This window comes from Adiantum capillus-veneris, chromosome 17, assembly GCF_014529385.1.
Source record: "Adiantum capillus-veneris isolate H3 chromosome 17, ASM1452938v2, whole genome shotgun sequence".
NCBI lineage: Eukaryota > Viridiplantae > Streptophyta > Polypodiopsida > Polypodiales > Pteridaceae > Adiantum > Adiantum capillus-veneris.
The window spans coordinates 113,733,905-113,752,043 of NC_140947.1; the positions used below are offsets into that span (position 1 = coordinate 113,733,905).

Here is an 18,139-nt window from a genome sequence, read left to right on the forward strand (position 1 = left end):
TTGACTATAACTTGCAGGAACATGTACTGGTCCTCGCTGATTTACACACATGGGATTTTACGTGTCCTATGCTGCTCGAGTTAAAACGTGGGCTAGCTGTGTTTTCGGCTACTAGACTATCATCATTGTCGGGTGCAACATTTTGACTGCTTTGCCTGGTAAAAAAAAACAAGTAGAGACTGACAAGGTTTTTTTGCTACACGTTCTACTGGAAGGGCAAAGGTAGTAAGGCTTCCTTTCTATTGATATCATCAAAACTGACTCTTAAAACAAACCTAGCTAGCATAATGCTAACGAGGAAAACAGGATTCGAACACGTGGCTTCTGGTATGAGAGACAACACTCTAACTGACTAAGTTATTTCCCCTGGCCCGGCCAGAGGTGGAGGATTCATTAAGCCCCCATCCCTGTTCTTTGTTCTTTGAAGATGTTCTGTGTTGTCCAATATAGCCCTAATAATTCTATTTTACTCTGCATGGACCTTTTTTGTGTTTGAAGCCACTCCACAAAAGCTCCATAGATACTTATGTTAGTAAAGGCGACGGCGCCTAAATGCCTGCTGGTGGATTTTTTGGTGCATTTTCCCTTTTAAAACTAGCGTAGCATGAATATTTTTTACCACAGTATTACGTTTTATTATATTCGTGTTTGGAATTTTGCTTGTCCTTTTCCTGTAGGATGTCTTATTTCTATTTTTGCAAAACCTTAGACCCTTGTTCTTGGATTTTATGCTTTTGCTTCTGTTTTCATGGAATCTACCTCTAGAAAATTGTTTTTCTTTTTTGAGATGATTTTTTTTTAATTCTTCTTGCGGTTGCGTTTGTAAGAGGGACTTCTGAAAAGGATGGCTATGAGCCTTGTGATAACTACAGCATATCCACCCTTACTTAACTTAAAAATCAACCCTTTGACCTTGTTACAATGACACAATCCAAACTATTTTCTTGTTGAATAGTTTTGACAAAATAATTCCCGGTTTACGCTGCTTTGGAATAATAAGTCTTGGTTCATGAAAATGAAGCTCCTTTACTTATACTTTCTCTAGATTTGAATCTTTGATTCCAACAAAATTAGACCTTGCTTATTCATTAATTGACACCTCTGTTGTCAATCCATGTTTTAAAAGCCTTACAAGAGTTTTCAATCCTATATTCACGAAGAACCCTTGTCCCTATCATGCCTTTTATTTGCGGGTCACAATAGCTTTACTAAACATTATAGAATGCCTTCATGTAGTAAAGTGGAATTAGAATTATGCAGTTAACCTAAGCTTTGACATTGTTGCATAAGCTTGGCTCCTAAACCGTACATGAGACTGATGATCTCATATGGCTCTTCCTTTCATGTTCACGTCTTCTCTTTCAGCTATGGCAAAAGATAGTCATTTTAAACTATAGTACAATCTTACTTATAATTGTAAACAAAGACGATTGAGATAGTGATTTAACACGAGTTTAAATACCTCTACCTTACATATGATTTGTTATTATTTATAATGAATAATCATTAAATCCAATGGGTCTCCATGTTAGCCCTGGATCTTGGTGGAGAATCCTCTTTCTAAGAGCATACAACTAAGCATGCCTTCCATTTATGGAGTTTCATGGGAATTGTCCCGTTTCCTAACCGGATGCTTAGATGTGAGCTACACTTTGTAGAAGATGCCATAAGCATAAATGGTTCTTCCTAGACCTAGAATGAAAGATCCATCAATAACTTACTTTTCTTGGGCGTCTAGGGATGCTCAATGACAAATCCCAAGTTGTCACTGTCTTAGTTTTTCCGCTATTGGGATAATGAGTCCCTCCGTGTAGTCAGCACCGTCGATTGTCAAACAACAAGGCTTAAAATCATTGATTGTTTGTCATATGTATGCTCTAGGCCTTTTGCTTTTGTGTCTTTAAGGGTAGCTACCTTTCTATTAAATCAAGGCCTGAGAGTTGGATAAACATCCCATCTATTGAAGTGGCAACTAACGATCTCTATTTTTTTGTTTGTTCCTCGTTAGAGTTTGTGCCATTAGTAGTGTAGGTCATTCCGCAGATATGACTTGGGACTAAAAGATCACACTAGGGAATGATTAACCAAATCTCATTTTGCTTTCTTTTATTTTTGTTTTGTTTTTTGTTATAAGGCATGTTCTTATCTCAATATCCTTGGGAGATTGTAAAAAGATAAAAACATGAAAATGAAAATGAAAGGGATCCAAAACAAAAGTAGTGTCACTTTCATCATCATCAGAAGGCTGAACTTTCCTAGATCGACTTTCTGTCCCATTTACTTTGGCATGATAATCTAAATTTCAATAAATAAAATGAAAGAAAATATGATAAGAAAAGAGAAAAATCAAGATATAAAAAGAAATTAAAAAAACACATAAATTACAACCGTGCTTGCGTGAAAGGGAATGGAAAAGGGAGCCTTTAGGATCTCCATCAGCTCATGACCACTAGGTTGACATCGCCGCATTGGTTACATCTAGTAAGTCAAGGCTATTGAGATAAAAAACACAGTGGACTTAACGGCTTCGTCCATGACACTGTAAAGCCGATAGATTGTATCATTTGCAATAGCGTAAATTTCAATAACTATCAGCAATCCTAGAATCATCCCATTTGATTGATAGGGTTGGTGGTTACTTCAATTACTAATTTAATAACTAAAGTTACTTGAGGCTAAATTAGCTAAGGTTGTGGATTAGCTATCTCCTTTTTTTTTGAGTTGTAGTTTTTTTTAAATCGAACTGACCATAGGGATAGGGACTTTACTTGCACTCTTACTTTTGTAGCTTTTGTTTGTACCCCTTTTGTTGCTATCCCTTGCTAAAGCCCGTGGCTACCACAATAAGGGCAACTAAAAGGCTCAAAAGACTCTTTTTGGCATGCATTTATGCTCGTCAAGGCCACATTTTGGTTTTATATGTTTTGCAAGGCAGATGCGATTCTTTGATCCTATTGGCTACTTATCTGTTTCCATTGTATGTTATTGGAAGGTTCAATGCCTTTGGTCATAACTGTCTAGGTGAGATACTTGACCTCTTAACATTGATTATTGATTTTTCAATCTTATGATGAATCATTGAACCCACTCTGTGGAAGCGGAGCTATATCATATCATTTATCGTGGAATGATCAAGGCAAAAGTAGAACTACTTTATCCGTCTTTCAAAAGAAATTATCTAACCTATAGGTATTTTGCAGGCCAAAAACACACTCGCTAAGCTATCAAAGACCATTATTTAATGTTATCTTTCAATATTCAAATCCAAGACCTAAGCAGAAGAGATTCTTGTTGAGAGAGAATAAGTTTTACTATCCATTACCACACACGCAAACTACCTTTGGTTTGGATAGAGAATTGGGCGTTGAGGATTGAACGAGTTTTTTGTTGCTTCATTCAATGGTAGGGGTCTGCACCGTGAGTAACTTGGTGCAACATTGAGATCGAATTCTTGTATTCTGTTTAGGGTTTTTTTAATAGAATAGAAAGCGACATTAAGGGAAGGAAACAAGGTAACCTACACTCGTGTAGGCTTGAACCAATTTTCGGCTACTCCCTTTTGAGAGGGTAGGTCCGCAAGATGGTTAGGGAAGGTTTCATAAGGTAGTGTCCACGGTCCTTGTTGGTAACCTCGCTCTATAGTCCTAACTAATAATAGTGGTAGTGGTATTATTACCTTGCCCTTCATAGTAAATACCACTAACAGTGGCAATTTTTATAACTACTTTGCCATCATTTCAACTAAGGATTGAAGAACAAAATTTCTCATTTAAGGGAACAAGTGAGTCTGTTAAATGAATGGGTCATTCACTTGAAATGGTTGAAAAAGTTTATGTTTGACTTGTACGCTAATCAAGTTAGGGTAAATATGGGTTTGGACAATTGACACAAAAAGGGAATTTGGTAGAAGAGCAGGGGAAGCTACGTGCAAAGATAGTGAAATTCAAAGGACAATCGTAGAGTACGATAGGAGACAGAGGTCACTCCTCTAGATCTGATCTAGGGAGCGCTAGTAAAGACAACAATCTTAGTGTCAGTGAGCCCGTTTGGATCATGAGCCCAACTGAGGAATATTTTCTTAATTATTCTTTGATGCTATGGGTGGATTTTTCCACAGACCTTTATTCCCTATTGATCAAATGGGTTGTAAAAAAAACTACAACAAATACAAATATATTGTCGCTACTTCCTTGGTTGTAACTTTTACTTGGAGATTGAAGTGACTCCTTTTAGGTTAGGAGGGGACGCCTTTAGTTTAGTTTGGTATAACATGGGTCTCCAAAACCTGATGTTGTTCTCTAGTTGTACATGCATCCAAACCAATGCAATAGATAGACTCATCAAGGTGTAACATGATCGTCAAACATGCAAGCTCATCCAAGTCCTCCCACTCATCGTCAATCATAGACTCTAGCCTAGAATCCATGCCTTGTAGTGGCAACACTTGGCCCAACTGAGTCAATGCATCATGCATACCTACTTTTTTCAATGCTCAAAATATGAACTATCAAACTTTGTATGGAAAAGCACAAACCCTGACAATGATGTACATGCCAAATCCATGGCGATAACCTGTGACAAGACCAAGCACAAATTGATCAACTGACAATAGCCAAAGTCTGGCTAACTCATACACCAAGTACTGTCAAAATACAACATAAGCTGGAATAAGCTATCTAAGAGAAGTATCAACAAATATGCAATCAATGTAGCGAAACAAAAGGAGAAAAAACCCTCAAACGATGCCAAAAAAAACCTGCTCTAATCCAAGAGCACTATGTGGTAATTGATGAGACTATCATCAACAATCTCCCTCTTGAAGAGATTATCACATGTATGTCAAATGACATAATCTGGTGAGCACACACTCTCACAATGCGATGTCAAAACACTATGGCAAAGCAACTACCAAGTTCCACATGCAATCAAAACATGATTGAAAGCCATGCACATAAACAGGTAAACCTGCAAGAAAAATCCTGCAGAGTTTTGATAGTATTTGTCTATCTAACTATAATAACCATACATGCCATAAACATGCTCAAAACCATGAGCAAATCATGCACAAAATACGCACTCAAGTATACACGAGTTGCTCCAAAGTCTCAACTCCATAAACTTGGAAAACAATCTTGTAATCCAAAACACAAAGTGCATCAACCGTACTCTACAAGCAAGGCATATACTAGCATAAACTTGGATACAAACCAACCAAAATATGGCACAAATTGATGCTTAGAACAGCTGAAAAGTAGCCCACATATGCCATTGCAAGGCATCCACCAAAAAGTGCACATCATGTGCATGCACATGGCAATATAAACGAGCATCAAGCATGTACCAAATGTGTAGAAAATGAGCATCCAAATCAGCTGAAAAATTAGCTCTCAATCATGCTAAAAATGATTGCAAAACTCTCTGCAAATTCGTGCACACACTATCTGCGTCAAACCTGGCACATGGTGTACATCTCGCAACACGTATGATGCACCAGTCAACAACAATAGTCTGACATCTCCTGCACCAACTTTGTCATGCTCTGATACCAGTAAAAGTGAGTGAGTGAGAGCATGTGTGCATGTGTGCAGCAATGGAGAAGAGAGGAGAAGAGGAGACCTTGTATTTACAGGGGCTAAAAATCACTCTCTACATGTGAGCTTCCTTATTCTATTATGTACATAATGAATAAGTATAGTGGATGGACACCTAGCCTGACGAAGCATATGGGTATTTATCCCAACGCAGGTTACCCAATGTGAGGTGGATTAGGTACTGATGCGATCCATCGATGTCCCTTGAGCTTTTGACGTCTCATGTAAGTGTTTTTGTGGCAATCAAACATGGCAGACGAGTTCCCACAATTTCATGGATTGCCTAGTGAGAATTCACATACTTTTATTGAAAAGTTGAAAGTCAGCTGCTTACTGTGGATTATAATAGATCAAGCTATATTGTTACGGCTACTGCAAAAAAATTTACAGGATGAGAAAAATGTTTGGTGACACAATCATGAAGAGTTGGTGTAGGCACAAACGTCAGGGGTAGTTTTGGACTACAATCGTGTGAAGCAAGCTTTCCTGGCATAGTACAGATCCATTGAAGCGAGTAACCAAAACATTCTCTCCCAAAACCCATGTCGACGAGGATAACTTTGTCAGCATTTTGTGGTAGCATTGGACCACCTAAGAAGCGAGATAATGTCTTGAAAGCATAGGTTGTAGGATTCCCCTCTTGTGACATTCCGTTGTGGAAGATTAGGACGGTTGCCTCACATAAAATAGGAAGATATTGTCCTAGAGCTGCATCCCTACCACGGAACTATCTTCATCGACGACGAAGAAAGTCATCCTTTTCAACAATCCATGACTGTAAACAAAAGAAGTGTTTGTGTTTGTGTGTGTGTGTGTGTGTGTGTGTGTGAGAGAGAGAGAGAGAGAGAGAGACATATAGGGGGGGCAAGATTTTATACCATGAAACTCTCATCTTGCAAAAAAAGCTCATTCTTCCATAGGTTGACTGATCCGGTTGACTCTTGCACTGGTCACTTAAACCAATGAAGGCAAACAAAAAATACTTTGTATATCATGAAGGAAAATGTATGACTTATCTCCAAATTTAAACTTTGGCACTCCTGGTAGCATGAAGGTGGCTTGCCGCTCATTGACACATCTAAAGGTAGCTTGATATATGAGGTTTTCACTAAGAGAAGACTGCTTCGTTTCACCTCTTTTGCTTCTTCTTCAAGATCAATGGACTCCTCTATCTCTGTCACTTCAACATATTCCTCATTCTTTTCCTCTTTTTCATCTACTGGTAAATTGTGTTCCTCCATGACCTCCTTAGGATCTTTCATAAGACTTGTAAATAATCCATTTTAAAATATCAAAAATCCAAAGGATTCTTGAATCAGCTTGCACTCTCGTTTATGTAACTTGCACCAATGGGGCATGTACATAAGAGGCAGCTGATTATACTTCTTGTAAGATTGTCTTTTAGGATCAAAGTCTTTTAAATGGACTATCACCATTTCACCAACATTAACCCTACCCTCTTGAGTGTGAAACTCAAACTTCTCTCATTCCAGCTTCAAGTGTTCACTCTGTTCAGCTATAAACACATCAAGATTAAATGGAGCATTAAAAATGCAGGAGACCACATCAAACTTATCATCATCCCCAGACGAAATTGCAAAATCTAAAATCCTTTCATCAATCACTGTAGGGTCTTCATAAATAATTGTCTCTGTTCTCTTTTGGATTGTTGCAACACATTGGGCACTCTACAAAGCAAGTGCTGAAAAATACACTTCTCTCTTAAGTGAATTGGGTAAAGTAAATTTTGGAGTAGAAGGGGACTCCATTTCTACAGATCGATCAGTATCAGGCTCCTCCAAACCTAGAGAAGGCTCCTCCAAACTCATGGCAGGCTGTGCAACAGATATATGAACGGGTTCTGTAAAGTCTACATTCCTCTTCATTGTTGTTTTTAGCTGCTCTGGCAGTCTTCTCGGAAGGTTTGCTTGACCAACAATGCGCTCAGGATCTATTTTTTGCCTCTTCCTCCTATGTGATCTTAATCCTTACATTTATTTCATACTCACAAATATAAGTTTCATCAAACATATATAAAAAGGAGAGCACCAAATGATCATATAAGTTTTGAACAAACTATAGCTAGGTATCTCACAGTTATTCCCAACTAATCATATAGACTATAACATAAGATGATTAGTATGGATAGAATGAAAAACTGGTTTATATCTGTGAAGAGTAAAATCCATACAAGTGGATCACGGCGCGTAGAGTACATTAAAAAAAATCAACACAGCTACTGGCACACCGTGATCCACTTAATGGGCTTTCATAAAATAGAATAGCTACAAAAACATCAAAAAATAAAAAAATTCAAAAAAACATTTGTACAATATCAAAAGAGGATCACAGCATGCAAAGTATGTAAACTAACAGCAACAACTCTACTGGCGCGCCGTGATCCACTTAACGGGATTCCATGCATTGGAATACCTACAATATTATTCTACAAAAAAGTCCTTTGTAAATATCAGAAGAGGATCAGGACGCGTGGAGTATACAAACGAATTTCCATAACATTACTGGCGTGCTATGATCCAATGTTGGTTTTTGAATTGTGAAATGGTCAATAGTGGTTAAGCCGTAGACAAGCCCCGTAGGACTCCACTATTAAGACCATAGCTCTCGACGGTGATGCCCCGTTAACTGCACAAAGGCAGGCGCACTTCAAGGCTGAAAAATCCCTATTCTACTTACTCAGGCAATTAATGATACCAACCATTTGTAGCTAGCTTGAGGACCTCCCTTCTTGAGCAAGAAAAGAGAAACCTTGAGCTCTGATACCAATCTGAATCCCTCTATGCCCCGCATAAGGTGGAGCATGAGATTCATACATTACTTTCTCACGTAGTGAGTTAGTAACGCATATTCTATTGCCAAAGAGAAGATAACCATCTTGTAAAGTAAATGGTTCTTCTTTCTTCCCTAATGCAAGGGCTGAAATCACATCTCTAAAATCGGGATCAATTGCATACTCATCTATCATTGAAGATAGATCATTGTGAGTTGCTATGGAAACCGCATTCACTCTCGGCCGTCTTGAGAGTGCATCAGCTACTTGATTATGCTTGCCAGCAATGTGATCAATATGAAAATGAAATTGCGAAAGGAAATTTGCCCACCTCATTTGTTTGTCGGAGAGCTTGGTCTGCGTCATTAAGTACTTAAGACTTTGGTGATCCGTTTGCAAAATGAAAGGAGTCCCCAATAAATAGTGCTTCCATGAGTCTAAGGTATGTAGAACTGCAAGGAGTTCCTTTTCATATATGCCTAGAGCTTGCTCAACAGGGTCGAGCCTTCGACTGTCGTAGCCTATGGCATGCCCTTCTTGGAGCAAAACAGCTCCAAGGCAATCACCACCAGCATCACATTGGACCTCAAATGGTTTTGAGAGATCCGGTAGTGTAAGCACAGGCTGAGAGATAAGCTTTTCTTTAAGATTTTCGAAAGCATTGTTCTCCTTAGCAGACCATGTATACCTAACGCTTTTCTTTGTTAGGTCATGTAATGGTCCCGCAATTTGTGAGAACTTTTCTATGAAGCGTCTATAGTATGCACACATACCTATAAAGCTTCTTAGTTCATGAAGATTCCTTGGTTTAGGCCATCCTTTTATTACCTCTAACTTAGATGGGTCCATTTGGATGCCATCTTGAGAGATAATATGACCTAAATATTGAATCTCTTGCAAGAAAAATTCACTTTTCTTTCGATTAACATAAAGTTTATTCTCTCTCAAAACTTGAAATATTACTTGGAGGTGTTGCTTGTGTTCCTCCAATGAATTAGAGTAGATGATAATCATCAATGAACACTCCAGTGAAGGTTCGATGAGGCCTGAACAGCTTCTCCATCAAGCGGTTGAATGTGGCTGGTGCATTGGTCAAGCCAAAAGGCATGACAATGTATTCGTAAAGAACAAATGTAGTGCGAAATGCGGTCTTTACAATGTCTTGATCAACTATCCTTATTTGATGATAGCCACTTTTTAGGTCAATCCTACTGAAGTAGGTCGATCCTTGTAGCTTATCAAATAGGTCTTCTACCCGTGGAACGGGAAACCTATTCTTGATAGTGATCCTATTTAGTGCTCTATAGTCGACACACATACGATATGTGCCATCTTTATTTTGCACTAATAGCACAGGTGAGCAAAATGGAGATGAGCTAGGCCTAACCATGCCCTTCTCAACTAACTCATGCACTTGCCGCATAATCTCCTCTTGTTGAGCTTGAGAAACTCTATAAGGAGGTTTATTAGGCGGTGAACTTCCTGGAAGAAGTTCAATTGCATGGTCATCATTACCTCGTTTAGGAGGTAGCTCACAAGGGATGTCGTCAATAAAAACATCTTGAAACCCCTTGAGAAAATTGGATAACTCTAATTCCTTTTGGTTGCTTTTATTTTCTTTTGTTAAAGCATTAGGTTCATTTTGAGAATCTTTAACAAAAATCATGTACACGGAAATAGAGCTCTTTATTGACTTGTTGAAAGCTGGTGTATGTCAATGGGGATGGTGTTACCCATTTCCTTAGCATCTATATACATGTCTTTTTCCATGAACTTAAAGGAGATTCTCCTTTCAGGAAATTTAACATCGACAGCTAGGCGGTCAAACCATGGTGCCCCTAGGACTACATCCTCATGCTTGAGAGGAGAGATAAAGAAGTCCTCTTTGTCCACATAGCCTTGGACATGAAGCCTCAATTTCCCAATTAAGGGAGTGACTGAAGCTTCTTGCCCCTTGAAGGCACTGTCTACGGGTAGGACATCTCCCATCTCGTAGGATTGTCCGCCTAGCTTGGTGGCTAACTCCATAGATATAAAATTGTGAGTAGAACTAGAGTCAAAGAGAATAAAAGAATCATGTTCTCTTACCTTTCCCCAAGCATGGCATAGAGGAGATCCTTTGTGGTGAGTTTGGTGAGTCTCCTCCTCTTGGATTTCAACCAAGGAAGCTCTAGGAGGATCTTGGAGGTTGTTCTTTTGGGGACAAGTGTGGTACGCATGCCCTTGTTCGCCGCACTTGAAACACCGGTTATCCTTATGATAACGCTCAAGCACTTCAGGAGAGAGTTTATTCTTACCTTTGTAAACTCCCTTCTCTTTAGCTTTGTTGGAGTTTCCCTAAGGAGACTTTTGGACATTGTCCTTCCCCTTAGGCTCATTGGAACCCTTGTTTTCCGGGGGCTTATTATTTCTTTTTGCCCCCTTTTGGAAATTGATTCGAGAGGCCACCATAGTGTGGTGTATTACCGCCGATATGGTACGTGGCCTTTGGGAGTTGACATACTCCGCCATTTCTTCGGTTAAGCCCGCACGAAATTGTTGCTTTTGCTCTCCAAAATCCAACTTTTTGAAGACAGTGGCTTTGAGTTGTAGGTCCCAAAACTTGTCTACATATTTGTGGATGGATTCATTGGGAGAGAGATTTAAGCTTCGCCATTCGGTGAGTACTTTGTCTTTAGCATCGGTGGCCAAAAACTGCTTCATAATGGAAGCTCTTAAAGCTTTCCATGTTCGTGGAGCTGCACCATTGGCTCGTAGGCTAGACCACCATTGTCTGGTGGACTTTTGAAAGTGCATAGCTACATGGCGTAGCTTGGAGGACTCCGTGAAGCCCTCATCTCCAAACGCCGCATCGAATTGTTGGATAAAGGCCAAGACTTTGTCTGTAGCACCAAAAGTACCATCATAGGTAAGGAAAGAGATGCTCTTCCCTCCCTCTTTGAATTTCTTCAGCTTGGACGACCTCTTCCATAAGGCATAGGATTTCCTATGGCCTCTTCTTTTTGATGGTTCAAAGGTTGCACCATCACTTTCTTCATAAGGTGAAGAATTTGAAGAAGGTGGAGAAGAGGGTGACCTCTTTCTCGCCTTTTTCTTTTCTTGATCTTTGTCGTCTTCACCATAGCTTTCATAAGAGTAAGAGGATGAAGAAGATGGAGAAGAGGGTGTCCTCTTTCTTGCCTTTTTCTTCTCTTGCTTTTTGACATCCCTCTTTGAATTGTGGCGAGGAGAAGAATAGGATGGTCTTCTCCGTTTTGGTGGTGATGGAGAGCGTTTAGCCCACCGTTTTTGTGGAGCCATCTCCGCCGAGGTGGCGGGAGACTCGCTTCTTTCTCGTTCCTTTGGTGGAGGCTCTTGAGTTCTCCTTTGGGAAGGAGATGCATCATCAAGAAGTAAATTCTTGAGCCCTTCATAAGGATTCTCTTCTTCTTCCCGAATCGGAGAGAGACCTCTTTTGGTAGTCTCACAAGGAGGCTTCCTAGGTGTTCTCTCGTCATGGTGATTAGCTTGAAGAATCCCGTGAGCATGGAGCTTCCGTTGCACTTCACTTTGGAGATATGGATTGCCCATGGCTTGTTGAAGCCTAGAAACAAGATAGTTAACAAGCATTGAAGCATCATTAGTAGCTTGCTCATGAGCAAAATCAAAGTTATCAACATTAATTTCACTCTCTTTACTATTGTCAACCATTCTAACAACTTTTAGGTGTAAAATTTTTAGGTGTACTTTGGCACTTCAAGCCCTAGTTGCTACTCCTCTTTACCCCTTTAGAAAAAGCACTCAAGATACTGTACCCGCGGCTCGAATACCGTTAATTGCAAGGAATAGAAGAGAGGGTCTTTCTAATAGCTCAATAGTGGTTAAGCCGTAGGCAAGCCCCGTAGGACTCCACTATTAAGACCATAGCTCTCAACGGTGATGCCCCGTTAACTGCACAAAGGCAGGCGCACTGCAAGGCTGAAAAATCCCTATTCTACTTACTCACAGGCAATTAATGATACCAACCATTTGTAGCTAGCTTGAGGACCTCCCTTCTTGAGCAAGAAAAGAGAAACCTTGAGCTCTGATACCAATGTAACATTTAATGGCCTAATAACTTATGTGTAGCGGAAATTAGCATGAACATAGTGGGCATTTCATTAGAATAGATTCCTAATGAGAATTACAAGAGTGCTTGGGTGGAGAGAGCAACAAAAAGAATAACACCTAGTTAGATAGCATCAACAATACTTTCAAAAGAGAGAGAAATTAAGCTATTGACACCAATTGAGGACCGGATTTTCATGGAGCCGGTCCCCCCTCCCAAAGGCTTTGTATTATGGTTTCTCCCATCAAGAGAGACATTGCACAATACAATTCTTTGTGTTCCTTCAAGACTAGCTAGTGAAATGAAGATGGAAACTTCATGCACTAAGCAAAACACTTAACAAACACACCTTGAATTATCCCCGTTCTCAGACCCAAGACCTCACACACCTTCGAAGATGGTGAGAGCTAGCAGGGTATGAGAGTAGATTGAGAGGAAGAAGGAGTATCTTACGAGAAACATGTAGATCTCCTCACATAATCACTTATATTAGCATAGCTTTAGCTTAGTAATTAGCTTGGTAGAGGAGATGAGCATGCATTGAAGCTTGGCTCTTGGTTGGATTTGCATCCACATGCCAAGAGTGTGTTGATGTAGGCTTCTATCTCACAAGCTTGGAGTAGGTGATGAGTTCTCCATTAAAGCTTGGGAAGAGATAGTCTTCTCTTTCTTTACACATGAGATTGTGTGAGTGTGTGTGTGTGATAATGCCTTGCAAAAATCAGCCCCCCTCTCTCTCTTGGGCGAGCCCTCTTGCTATTTTCTCTTGCTGAAGCCTTATTGGCCCTCGCCAAGTCAAGCCAATCACAATTAAGCAGCATAAGTGATAGCCTTCTGACATGTGTCCCCCTTTACCCTTTTGTGAGAGCTTTAGGTAATTAAATAATTAAACTAAACTCTCATTGGACCCCTTTGCCTCCTGGCCAATAGGAATCAGGCAAGCCATTGAGATCCTGAATGCTCATTGGACACCTTGGGAGACTGCCCAATAGTCTTCTAGGAGACTTAATTCTTATTGGTTTCTTTTATTTAATGTTTTTAAATTAATTAAACTAGATTTACTCTAGCTTAATTCTCATTGGTCCACTTCAAGGGTCATCCAATAGAAATTGGGCACACCTTGTGGGCATCTGGCCTAGGGAGCTGACATGTGTCCCTCATTCCCTTTGTGTAAAGGGAGCCTGTGTGTGTGTGTGTGTGTGGATTTCTCTCTCATCCCCTACCTTTAGGGATTGCCCCCTCCCATGTAGGGATTGCAAAGACTTTTTTAGTCACACACAAAGCATCCAATTTCCCCTAGGTTTGACCTTTGGACACAACCTTTGAATTTTGGAACCTTAGCATTTTGGAAGTCTTAATGGGCTGAACCTTAGGGTCTTTTTAGCCCATTGTTGCACATGGATCTTTTGCAGATGGCCCCCCCTTTGGATCCCTATTTTCCCTCCTTTGGATCCCTACTGTGGTCGGTCTGCTAGCTTAACCAATATTCTAGCTTTTTCTCCCCTGGCACTTCCCCACATTAAATGATCAGTTTAATATGAGAAAATCATTTAGGAGAATTAGATATTGATTATTATGACAAAGAGAGAGAGAGAGAGAGAGAGAGAGAGAGAGAGAGAGAGAGAGAGAGAGAGAGAAGGAGAGAGAGAAGGAGAGAGAGAGAGAGAGAGAAAGAGAGAGAGAGAGAGAGAGAGAGAGAGAGAGAGAGAGAGATCCTTTTTCATTTTTCTCTTCCAGTGGAATGGCAAGAACCAAGGCAACAAGAAGGAAGGCAGGGAAAGGACCAGGGCTTGCAAAGAAAGCATGTGGAAGGTTTGCTAGTAAGAAGAAAACTTCTGGTAAACCAATGAAGATATTGAAGGGACCAAGAATGCAGAATATTCAAATAAACATGGGTTTATTTAAGGAGATCAGAAAAGATCATAAATGTATTGAGCTTTTTGTCCCTAAACTTCTTTTCCAAAGAGCAGTAAGGCAAATTTGTGAGGAAGCATGTGCTGGTACAATGAGATGGAAGGTTGTTGCCTTGTTCTGTCTTTAAGAAGAAACATAACATTTTTTACTGGAGTATTTAAATGATATCACCATTGTTGCTGCTCATGCTCACCGGGTGACAATAACGGACAAGGACAGTGAGACTCTCAAGAGAGTACGTTGGAGATACGATAAGATCCTTATCCCTAATGATTTTATTGATCCCAAAACGAAAGATATATTGCTAATACTACCAGGTCGCTAGGATCATGGGGTTAAGGTCAATTCATGAGGTTACTCATGCTTTGAACACCAGAGCCAGAGCTGAGCAAGAAGAAAGACGTCACTTTGAAGTAGAGAAGTTAAAGAGGATAGAGTCTTGTGTTGTTGATGAAGAGTCCTAGAGGAGAAATTATGGGCAAGTTACCACCGACTTAAATAAAAGAAACAATGATATTTTACATTCCATGAAAGAAGGACTATTAGAAACCATTCCTATTGCTGATGGTATTAGGCAATTAGCACTAGATTCTGTTGATATTGGGATTCTGAAAGATTCCAATGCACAAATTACAGACTCTATTGTTTATTTATGCCTAAAGTAAGTGCTCTTCTCTACCTTTAAGATCGTTTTTGTATGGTACTTGGTCTCCAACTAAATCCTGGTTTTTTTATTGTAGCTTAATAAAGAGCCAGCTCCCTCAAGAAACCCATACTGAAATATATGTTTTAGATCCACAGTTGTCTGTGCCACTCTGAATAAAAACCACCCCTCATGGAATATTGGAGAGATGGTTTCTCTATTGTCCAATGCTTCAGGTCACAACTCTAGTGTTGCCATAGGAATCAAATAATCATTGGAGACTTGTATGCATTGAATTGGACAAACAAGTGGTATAGACTATCAACTCCATACAAGGAACACATTCAGAGATAAGAGTGTGAGTGTTGATAACACCTTTATTGTTTATTTGGGGTATGGTTGATGACCTAAAAATTGTTAATAACAAATAACCTTCACTGCTCATAGATGTGTAAAAAGATTACTTCATGTCTATGGAAGGGTTTGTGGAATTAATCATGAACTCTACAAGTCAACCTTTAAAGCTGTCAAAGTTCCTAATCAGATAGATCCAAATTCATGTGGTTAGAGATGTCTTCTCCATGCAAAATACATACTACAGAGTTTTTTTCCTTTGAATCCATTTATGTGAAAGTTATTTCCTTGCTATGGTTTGGACCAACTTGGTTCTATTATTAATTAAAGTATTGACCACAAGTTAATCTAATTTTGCAAAATGCTGTGGAAAATTTTACCTTTGAATATTTACAAAGGTACCGCGCTTCAATGATTCAACATCTACTATCTCTTTCAACCCCAAGAGTTTTAGATGCAAAAGACAGTTTTTTTGACGACCATATTATAACTTTAACAATGACCGGTGAAGAGGAAGTCATGCCAGTTTTCACCATTGGAAACTAAATCCCTAAAACTGACCCCATATTAGAGGAACAGACACCGCTATGCTTTGCAGTTGGAACAACTGAATTTGAAGTTGGGATTAATCAATCTGAATTCAGTAGTTGGAACAACTGAATTTGAAGTTGGGATTAATCAATCTGAATTGAGCAGTTGGAACAATTGAATTTGAAGTTGGGATTAATCAATGTGAAGTAGACCAAGCCCCTGAAAATGCAGATGTAAAATGCTCCTTAGAGCTAAGGAATGCAACGTAGGTTCTAGGCCAAGCAAAGGAGGATAAGGAGTGCCTATTATTGTGGCACAGGATGCAGCTCATGATCAAAATCAGGGAGTCCCATCTCCTATAATTGCTGATGTGAAGCACTCTTTAGATCCGAGAGAAGATACAGAGTGTCTTGAACATGTAGAGGAGGAGGCCAACATTGCAAATCAAGTCCAGGAACAAACAATAGAACAGGTTAACCATTTGGCCATGGAAACACAAGAGTCATGTACTGCACAACCAGAAAAGGTGGATACCCTTGGCAATACAAAAGGGAACATTGACACTCAAAAACAGAATGTCAACATTAGAAATAACGAGTATGGACTCTTGCCTCAAGTAGATATGGTTGTTCTGATAATATCCATTGTACTTAAATAATATACTCTTTTTTGTTTCTAACTACTTATATGTATGCTCACAATGATTGTAGAGACTGGTTATCTTGGTTCTCAATGGATTGTTGCTGCTACGACAGCCATATAGTGTACATACAAAGTTCTCCGATTTACATACCAGGCACAAAGGAAGTTTTTGTTTTTTTTATTCCACGGTTTAGGGTTGATATCTGGTCTTCAATGTAGGCCCAAAACCTGAATCCCCTTGTTACCATAGTTTAAAATTTGGCTAAAACTTAGAGATCGGATTTTTATTTTGTGTATAGTCAAAGAAATTGTAATACCATTGCGGGACATCTCCACCCAACTAAAGCTAATGTAACACTTTTCTACAAGCCCTTTGAACAGATCAATGTGCCTTATGATGCTTTCAATATTTTGTTGATTGATGACACACCACATAAGGGTTTACTTAATCCACCTGACACTACTATTTCCCCACCTTCATTTGAAGGTCATCTTCACGGTTTTTATCTAGAGGATAATTTGGTCCCATACCTGCAAGCAATGTACTTAAGCCCATTGAGCACATTGGAATTTGTACTTACAAATGTACTTAGTAACTCATTGTTTTTACCTTAAATTGACATTGTCTACCTGTCTATGTGTTTCAAATACTCAGAGAGAGAGAGAGAGAGAGAGAGAGAGAGAGAGAGAGAGAGAGAGAGAGACTTGAGCAAACACTTGATATTAAGATTAAACTAGTCAAAAAAGTTACATTTCGTTCAAGCCATTCAGGGCTGGTTACATGGGTGCAATTTGAATACGGCCAGAAAGATCTCTACAGAAAAAATGCTTCTCTATTTGTTGCATTACTCTTCGTCCACCTAGCAAGAAATAATAGTTTACGGAGTCAATTCGGTAATCTCCTCCACTATGTCATGTTGAAGTTGCAAAAGATTGCATTGCTGCCTTACTATAATTACTGTCATAAGATTTAGGTCTTTGTCCACCACTTCCACGTCCATGACAACATTGTTTGCCAAAGTTGGTGCCGCTTGATCCATAGGCACATAGCAACCTTCAACAGTGTGAGAACGCTTCTACCAAAAGGAGATTATTAATGTCTGTGTCGCATGCATATACTTGACAATGAAGCTGTCAAGAGCAATCTTGCAACATATGCCATTTGTTTCTTTCACATACCACCCTCGATCAAGAAGATTATCACACAAGAGGGAATCAAATGATTTACAAAGCAGCATAGTTTTAGAAACATGTACTTTGCACGTATGAAATAACTCAACAAAGAGACCAAAAGGAAAGAAATTTGCAAGTTTCACCAATTTAGTGGGTACAAAGTTTCGAGGATACCTCTGAACATCCCTATAGAGCCTGATCCTCAATGCCTCACTCATTGTTGTGTCAAGAACGGGCCAATCCACGGAGTTCCAGTTGGTTGGTAGTGGAATGATTGAGTTGGTAGAAATGGTCATAGAAGAAAATACCCTTGTCTGTCAGGCTTTTGCTAGTTTTGCCAGCATATTGCAAGACTCCAATATGAGCATAGGTCATAGAGATGAGACCTATAATGCACTCAAGTGGCTCCTATT

General features: G+C 39.4%; 1 pseudogene; it reads right to left on the minus strand.

The window, feature by feature from the left end:
* Positions 1–529: 529 nt before the first annotated feature.
* Positions 530–18,139, minus strand: part of LOC147437902 (uncharacterized) — a 38,463-nt pseudogene continuing 20,853 nt past the window's right edge.